The sequence below is a fragment of the Ochotona princeps genome, chromosome 17, assembly GCF_030435755.1.
Source record: "Ochotona princeps isolate mOchPri1 chromosome 17, mOchPri1.hap1, whole genome shotgun sequence".
Lineage (NCBI taxonomy): Eukaryota > Metazoa > Chordata > Mammalia > Lagomorpha > Ochotonidae > Ochotona > Ochotona princeps.
In genome coordinates, this window is record NC_080848.1 from 46,175,894 (window position 1) to 46,184,919 (window position 9,026).

At 52.8% G+C, this 9,026-nt stretch overlaps 1 non-coding gene across 1 annotated transcript; it reads right to left on the reverse strand.

The window, feature by feature from the left end:
- Positions 1–5,816: 5,816 nt before the first annotated feature.
- On the reverse strand, positions 5,817–5,888 carry TRNAW-CCA (transfer RNA tryptophan (anticodon CCA)). The gene has a single exon. It is a non-coding gene; the product is annotated as a tRNA-Trp (tRNA).
- Between the last annotated feature and the right edge of the window lie 3,138 nt (positions 5,889–9,026).

Below are 9,026 nucleotides of genomic sequence, written 5' to 3' on the forward strand. Positions count from 1 at the left end.
TGGCTCTGGCTCCTGGCTCCCTGAGAGGCAGCAGGGACAGCCCAAGTGCCTGCATCCCGGCCATTCACACGGGCAGTTTCAGGACGCATCCTGGATTGTTCTTGCACATTGTGGGGAAGGGGAAGCGAACGGACAAGCATATGGGCATGCTTGCCCTCTTTCCCTCTTCTTCTCAAAGAAATGAATGTCTTAAACTCCTTCATTGAAAAGTGTATTGGGAGGGTGGCACTGAATCATCATAAGCTAAGCCTCCACCTGAGGCGTCGGCATCCCATGCGGGTGTTAGTTCACGTCCCAGCTGCTCCACTTCCCATCCTGCTTGTGGCCTGGGAGAGCAGAGGGGGACAGCCCAAAACCTTGGGACCCTGCACCTGCATGGGAGAGCCAGAAGAGGCTCCTGGCTGCTGGCTTCCCATTGGTGCAGCTCCAGCCATTGCAGCCACTTGGGGAGTGAACCAGCAGAGTAAGCTAGCAAATGGAAGATCTCTCTCTCTCTCTCTCTTTCTTTTCTGTAACTGCATTTCAAACAAAATTAACATTTTAAAAATTATTTCAAGACTGTATTTGAAGGCCCCGGATTTCCTGTTGAATGAGTCTGTTCTTACATCTTTCTTTCTTTCTTTCTTTCTTTCTTTCTTTCTTTCTTTCTTTCTTTCTTTCTTTCTTGCTAATCTTACATAGTTGATTAGGGCACAAAGGGTCAAGGGCTACAGGAAAGTTGGTAAGACCATTTTTCCACACTAACATCATCATTTTTCCCCCTGTGTCTGGGGCAAGAGGGAGACAAAGGGAGAAGCCCCACCCAGCCTCCCACCCACCCCAGGTCCCCGATGTGGGGCACGCTCCGAGGGTCCTGCTCAAGCAGTTTTGATAGTTCAACAGTTCTGAATTGCTGCCAGTCTCGCCACTCCAAGCACGATGAAATCTATTCAGAATCCACTGGCTGACACAGTCTCTTCATGGTTGGGGTTCTGAGATCAGGGGCTCAGTTGGAGGGCTCTCCAAAGAAACTTCATCTGAGGTGATCCCAGACCTGATTCTTGTGTGTGCTTGCACGTACAGGTTCTGGCACAGTCCCCAGTCAGCTTATGCACATGCTGGTCGTTGCAATTGCTGGGTCAGTTCTGTTTCCAGCCCTGTCTTCCACACGAACCAATGGGTGTTGTAGTCCAGCCCGATCCTGCCCACTCCATACTCGGCCCTCATGCAAACCAGTGGGAGCTGCATATAGTTGAGGTGACTCCCCATAACCTCACCAGGCTTGCCCCCTGCTCTGGTTCCCATGCTTACCAGATGTACAGCAGACTTGTTCAGTCTGTCCCACATCCCTTTCAGCTCTCATACATATCAATGGGCATTGAAGCCTAGTTCAACCCAACCAGCCCTACTATTCAGGCCACACACATACTGGCGGGTGCCTTTCTGTCTAGCCACCCCTGCCCCTGTCCTGGTTTTCATGCTCTCCAGTGGGAGTGGTAACCCAAGAAGGAGGAGCCCACTATTTCCCTCCTAGGCCACTCCCACTCCTGGATTATGCACTCTCCAGGTGGTTCTGGAGTTTAACTTGACAGATTTAGCCCCCAGTGCCAACCTCTGCCAGCTGATGCTGCAGCAAAACCCAACCAATGCTCACCCACTCTAATTTTTGCTTGCACCAGTCTGGACAGTCAGCCCAACCTGGCTTTTCCCTGATCTAGCTTACATGAGGCCCACAGGTGTTGTATCCCTGCCTGGTCTGGTCTGCCCCCATCCCAACTCACGCTCCCCAGTGGGAGTGGCTGTCCAGCAGGGGAGCCTACATTCCCCCTACCGTCTTTGCCCCCTCCCTCCCTGGTTCTCATGTGTGCTGTTCGGGCGCTGCAGCCACATCTGGTACGGCTCACTTCACCATGGCATTCCGTAATGTGCATTGGTTTGTGTCACGACCGAACCGGGCCCAACCCACACTGTTTTGTTACTCAGATTCGCCAGCGGGTGATGTGAACTGATTCAGCCTGGTCTGCCCCCAACCTATGCCAAATGTATGCCAGTGGGTATCTTGCTCTGGCCTGGTCTGGGTTGCTCCCTATCATGGTTCTTGTGCTCACCTACAGGGACTGTGTCCTGCCAGAGGAGTTTCCCAAGCTCTTCCATCAGAACCTCTCCCTATGCCAGATCTTGCGCACATTGGTGGGTCCATGGGCCAGCCCTACTTAGTCTACCTCCTGTCCTGGTAGGAGCAGTGACCTTTCCTTGCTGGCCTTCAATCCTTTCTGGTACTTGCTGTTGGATGTTTCAGCCCAGACACTGCTCACACATGGCTCAGTTGGGGCAGAGACCCAGCCTAGTCCGTCCTACGTCTACCCAGATTCTCCAGAGCGCCAGATGGTGCTGGCATCTAGCCCAGTTAGGTGTACCCAGTCCCAGTTCACACTTGTGCCAAGGGAGATTGCAGTCATATCCAGACCAGAACGCAGCCCCAACTCCAGCCCCCGCACTCTCCCGTGGGAAACTCAACCCAGCAAGGGTGTACTCTCACAGCTCCCCAACCAAACTATTTCCAGCCCTAAATTAGGCACGTGTCAGTGGTTGCTCTGACCCAGTTAGCTTAGCCCCTCATCTGTCTTGGCCTTTGCCTTCGAAGCTGTGGCATAGTATCCCTGGCTCATGCAGACCAGTCGGTGTAAGAGCCTAGTTTGGCATGACCAGTGCTCCAGCCTGATTTCTGTTCTTCCTTGTGAGTTGAGGTTTGCTCGGCCCTGCCTGGTCTGCCCCCTTCCAGTTGCAGCTTGGCCCACCCCACATCCTATTTTAGGATGCACATTCAGCTGCTGCTGGCTTGACCTGCCCAGACTGTTCCTTTACCCGTGAGCGATGGCAGGTTCCATGGTCACACCTAGCTCAGCCCATCGCCACCCCAGCTTGCGAGCTAACCAGCGGGACTTGTATTTCCACAGGGTTGGGCCCACACTTCCCCCACAGAATCCACCCCCAGACCTGGTTCTCTCACGTGCTGCTTAGTGTCTTGACCCTGCCAAGTGTGACCCATCCACTGTCCCACCACTCAGTCAGGCACTGGTCCCTAGCCCTGCCAGACAGGCCCCAGCCACAGCTTTTGGGTGGAGCAGTGTGTGGCAGTCAGTGATGCTCTACGCTAACAGCCCATCTCAGGATTCCTAATTTGGCTGGTGAATCAGTCTAGCCCAAATTGATCTTATGGACACTCTCCTCCAAACCACCAGGTCTCAGTCCCCACGCTTGCCAGAAAGTTCCTTGATCACCCAGAAGTCATCCCTCAGCTACACTCACACTGGCCTTACCTATGGATGTCCCAAGGCAGCAATTACATATCCTAAAAACCCCAGAGCTCACAACAGGGCGGCCAGCAGGCATCGCTTGGTGTGCTGGCCGCCAAAAGCCAAGGACTCGGTCACCGCCTGGCAGCAGTGACTTTGACCTGAGTCCCCAGCATTGAGTTTGACCTGGCTGGGGCACCCACCAAAGCTGCCACACTGCAGGGGGCTCCTTTTGCCCCAACCTGTTCTTTCATTTTTAATAATACATGACGGTTTCCAGGTTTATATGGATTTTTCCTGGAGCTATTTAAAAGAATACCAAGCACTAGCAAATACTTCAGGTTGTGGTGAGAAATTTAGATGTACGGTTATTAATGTGCAAAGTTTACAGGGTTTTCTAGAAGTTCTCCCAGGGCTAGAAGCGCTGCAGCCCTGGGAGTGAAGCAGTGCTTCCCGGGCTTGCCGCTTGCGCCCTCTGCTGGTGGGCTGAGGTTGGCTGTTAAACCAGCCGCGCACCCCAGTTCTTGGGTCTCCGAGGATCCAGGGGATCCCGCAGGGGCCAGGCCGCCTGCGACCGGGGAGGTGAGCCCGGTGCCTTCAAGGCACTCCGAGCCCAGAAGCACAGACGAGGCAGCTGAACGCACAGAGGTTGCTTGAACTGTCCAGGGTCACGCAATTGGGGTAAATGCAGAACTGAGAGCTAAGTCCTCTTTCCTCACTATTTGCATAAAAAGAGTCATGAGGGGAAGAAGATCAAAAGACAGAGGTCAGATGGGTCATCATATGTACATATGAATTTATTCATTTATTTGAAAGGGGGTAATATACGGAGAAACAGCAGAGTTCTTCCATGTGCTGGTTCACTCCCCAAACGGCCACACTGACCAGAGCTGGGCCAGGCTGAAGCCAGGAGCCAGAACTCCATCCCGATCCCCCATCAGGGTGGCAGGGACCCAAGCATTGGGGCCATCCTCCACTGCTTTCCCAGGTCATAAGCAAGGAGCTAATGCTCCCAGGAAAGCAGAGGATGGTCCAAGGGCTTGGACCACTGTACCCGTGTGAGAGACCTAGAAGAAACTCTGGCTCCTGGCTTCGGATTGGCCAGGCTCTGCTTGTTGTGGCCATTTGGGGAGTGAACCAGTGGATGGGAGATCTCTCTCACCTTCCCTTCCTCCTTATCAAAGAAATTAACACACACACACACACACACGCACAGAGCATGTTGCAGACTACGGAGTCCCAGTTGTAACTCCTTCTAGATTCCAGCTACCTGGTGGTGCACCGTTGGGAGGCAGCAGGCACTGGCCGCAGTGGCTGGGTCCCTGTCAGGCACAGTGGGACACCAGGAAGGCATTCCCAGCCCCCATTTCAGCCTGGCCCAGCCCCAGCCGTTGTCGACATCTGGCAAGTGAACCAGAAGATGGAAGTTCTCTCGCAGTTTATCTTTTCAAAGAAATAAAAACATGATTGAAAAGAGACAGAAACTCTGCCTCAGCCTTTCTGCCCCGTCCCTGAGGGACGCCCTCGCCTTGCTGCCGGGGGCTGGGTGTGACTTGTGCCCATCTTTTTAACACAGATAATTGATTAATGCCCCCCGTGTATGTACAGGCTGAGCATCCCCTGATCCAAAAATCCAAAATCATCCTAAATGCAAAACTTTTTAAGCTCTTCCACAACGCCACAAATGGAAAGTGATGCCCATGACCTCGTATGGTCCACCTTCAAAAGGCTGAAAAATAGCACACACAACTCCACTCACTGGTCTGGGTTGTGGCACAGCAGGTGAGGCAGCCGTCTGCCACACGAGCATCCCACATGGGCACTGGTTCAGGTCTCAGCTGTTCTACTTCTGATCCAGCTTTTTTGCTAGGGTGCCTGGAAAAACAGCGGAAGGTGGCGGGATGCCCCAAGTGTTCAGGGCCCTGAGCAACCCAGACGGAGTCCCAGGCGCCTCCTGGCTTTCACCTGATTCAGCCATGGTCGCCGTGGCCACTTAGGCAGCGAACCGGCAAGTGGAAGATGTCTGCTCCCTTACCTCAGACTTAAAAAAAAGCAAAACCCTTCAGATCATGTGGATAAAGTGTATGAAACATACATTTCTGAGTTTAGCCACTATTTAAATGCAAATAATCCCCAAATCTGTAGAAGTCACTTGTCCCCAAACCACTGTAGTTTCAAGCCGTTTGAATATGGAATATTCCAGCACTGTTAACATATACAAATGTGTTAGCATGACTTTTGTGTATAAAATCTCTACGCAGCCTCGTGGTTTTTTGTTTGTTTGTTTGTTTTGTTTCGGTATGTCCATCTCTTGAAGGACAAAGTGACAAAAACAACATTGTTCCTAAATATCAATGAAGTGACTAGCCGAAGAGAGTATGTAACAATCCACGAGTCCCTTGTATGTTTACAGTCGCAGCGACGGGGGAAAATGAGCAAAACTTCCCTTCATGTTTACCTTAAGACTCTGAACATGCCTAATTTCTCAGGTATTTCTTTAGCGTTCACCTGCGGTTGGCCGAGGTAAAAAGTGACAGTCACTGACCCCGACGTGACTTGAACACGCAACCTTCTGATCTGGAGTCAGACGCGCTACCATTGCGCCACGAGGTCACAGCAAGCGCCTGCCTCTGCGTCGTTAAAGGCCTCGCTCCCTCCGCCGCCGGGAAGGTGCGGGCGGCCCGCGCTCCCTCCGGAAGTGCCGCCCGAGTTCAGCGGAAGAGCCGCCCGAGGCGGGGCAGCGGGCAGCGGGGCGGCCCTGCGAGGGCGCGGGGCTCCAGGACGTGGGGCGAGGGGGCCGCGGGGATGGCGAGTCGCAGGGATGGCGCCCTGACACCCCCGCAGCCCCAGGACGAGGGGACGCCGGCGTCGGGGCAAGGCGGGCGGCTGAGGGCGGCGTCCCCGCGGCCGCCTGGCAAGATGGCGCGGGTGCCCGGGAGCCCCGGGACGCGGAGGGGCTGCCGGTGGGGGAAGCGTCGGGCGCCTGAAAGATGCAGTTGTGTTATTTAACTGTAAGAGTCGGAGGAAAATCAGAGCAGTTTATTGGGAGAAAATGACAGTTGTGGGGGGAAAAAAATCTCACCATTCTCTTACTAATATTGTGATGCGCGGTTTGTTTGTTTACTGGGTGTAATCCCAGGTACTTCAAGGCAATTCGTGCAAAAATGAGATTTAAAAAATCAGATTTTGGCATGCAGAGAAAGTTTTTTTTTTTAATCTATGGCTACCCCCTTTAAAAAAAAAGATTTATTTTTATTGGAAAGTAAGATATACAGAGAGGAGGAGAGACAGAGGGGAAGATACTCCGTCCATTGATTCGCTCCCCAAGTGAGCCGCAACGGCCAGAGCTGAGCTGATCCGAAGCCGGGAACCAGGAGCACTTCCAGGTCTCCCACACGGGTGCAGGGTCCCAAAGCCCTGGGTCGTCCTCGACTGCTTTCCCAGGCCACAAGCAGGGAGCTGGATGGGAAGTGGAGCTGCCGGGATTAGAACTGGTGGCCACATGGGATCCTGGCGGCACATGCAAGGCAAGGACTCCAGCCGCTGGGCTACCACGCCGGACCCTGTGGCTACCATTTTTTCTTTATTTTTGACAATCTTTACATAGTTATTTAGGGCAAAAAGTTTAAAGGGCTACAGGAAAGTGGGTAAGACTTGATGGTTACCACGGTCATGCAAAGTGGGTGGACACCACAGTAACCTCAGAAATCTGGCTCGCCCCAAGGGCAGCCAAGGCCACGTACGGGCCAATGATGGACAAAGACCAACCTTTCCTGTCCTTTCAGAGCCCAAGCAGGGCTGATGCCTGCACCATGTCAGAGGGGGCATAAAACCTTTGTCTCGGCCACCCAGCTTGTCCTTCCCACTTCTGGTTCTCTCCTGTCCTGTTCATTCCTCCACCGCATGGGAAAGGCCCAGGAACGGACTTCTCTTTGCATAATAAAGGTCTGTTTGTACTTGGCTGGTACTTTCTTTCTCAGGTGGTCAGCAGATCTAACAAGACTATTATTTCCACATTTTTTTTTTCCTGTATCTGGGATAAAGGGGGAGATAAAGCGAGAAGCCCCACCCAGCCTCCCACCCATCCCAGGTCCCAGATGTGGGGCATGCGCCATGGTTGTTGCTCAAGTGGTTTTGATAATTCAACAATTCTGAATTGCTGCCAGTATCACCACTCCAAGCACAATGCAGTTGCTGCAGAATCCACTGACTGACATAGTCCACCTTAGAGTCTCTGTTGCTACCCTTTTTAGTGCACATTTCCCACAAGTATTTTGAAGGTTCCTCCTTCAAAATTTATAATTCTGCTTTCTATGAACTTTTTAGTCTCAAGGGGTGTGTGTGTGTATGTAAATAACAGGTGGCTCACACCCCTAGAAGCAACTTGTAAGGTTATCCAAAGTCACATTGACACCCCCTCCCTGTCACTCCCCAGTTCATTTTTAAGATGTGGAGAGTGGAATGCTGTCCTCATTTCTGCACTGGTGTGGCCCCTATATTTGAATTCACAGTTTTCCCTGGTATAATTCTTAGTGGCTTCTTGTCTTACTTGTTAGCACCTTTCGTCTCTATTCTGGACAGTATTTTCTTTAGAGAGAGAACCCATGGTTTCATCCACTGACTTCCAAAACGCAGACCACAGCTGGACTTGAGTCAAACTGAAGCCAGGAGCTCCATTCGGGTCCCCCCGATGAGGTGGCAGGAACCCCACTACTGGAACCACCAGCTGCTGTACCCCCCACAATCTGTAGCAACAGGAAGTTGGACTCTGGAGTGAAGCCAGGCACCCCCACATGCGATACAGGCCTCCTACCTGGGACCTGACCCCTAGTCCAAATACCCTCCTGTGAAGACGTCATTCAGATTCAGTAAATGTGAAACCCACAGGGCCCTGGGTCTTGGGGCGAAGGGAAGATCCGGAGTGTGCCTCTAGAAAACAGACATTCCCGGTGTCTGGTGCTTCCAGTGAGGCTTGGTGCGCAGCCGCCAGGGGGCGCCCGAGCCTCGGGGGAGTCAGGAGGAAAATCCGGGCGGTGGTTTTGTCTGTGTGGAACGGTGTCACACTAGCAAGCGCTCGGGTGGGAACGTGGGTTCCCATGTCTTCCAGAGGGCCTGGCTTGAGTCCTCGCTACTTGACATCTGACCAGCTCCCTGCAAACAGCCGCATCAAAGCGGTGTCCACTCCCCCAAAGGCGCAGAGGAGTTCCAGGCTCCCGGCTTCTGCCTGGCCCAGACCTGGCTGCTGCAGGCATAAAGGGAATGGACCAACAGATGGAAGTGCTCGTGGGTCTTTTCTCTGAGTTTCAGATAAAGTGGATTTTAATTTTAAAAGTGTGGCGGACATTTGGGGTTAACTGTGGCTGTCACCAGGCTGGCAGAAAAGCCGGGACGGAAGTGGTCCCCGATTCTACCTCAAAGTGACCAGAGCCAGCCTGCTGCTCACTCTCAGACTTCTTCCCTTCTCCCCTGTGAAGCCCTCCAGTATACCTACCAAGTGAAGTCATGCTGTGCCTCACCTCCAAAATTAGAGGTCTGGAACTTTCTGGAAGGAATGCCTCCTGCCCAAAGGAAAGACTGCAACATCCAGAAGTTTGAAACCCCTGCTCAGTTTTGTAGTTGCACCTGTGGCATCCTGGTCCCTCTTCTCCTGGGATTATGGACTCAAAAACTACATTGTGTCCTGTGACAGGGTATGCCACTAAACCACAGCATGACCATGTGACCAGGTGAAGGGACTAGAGGCAGGCAGTG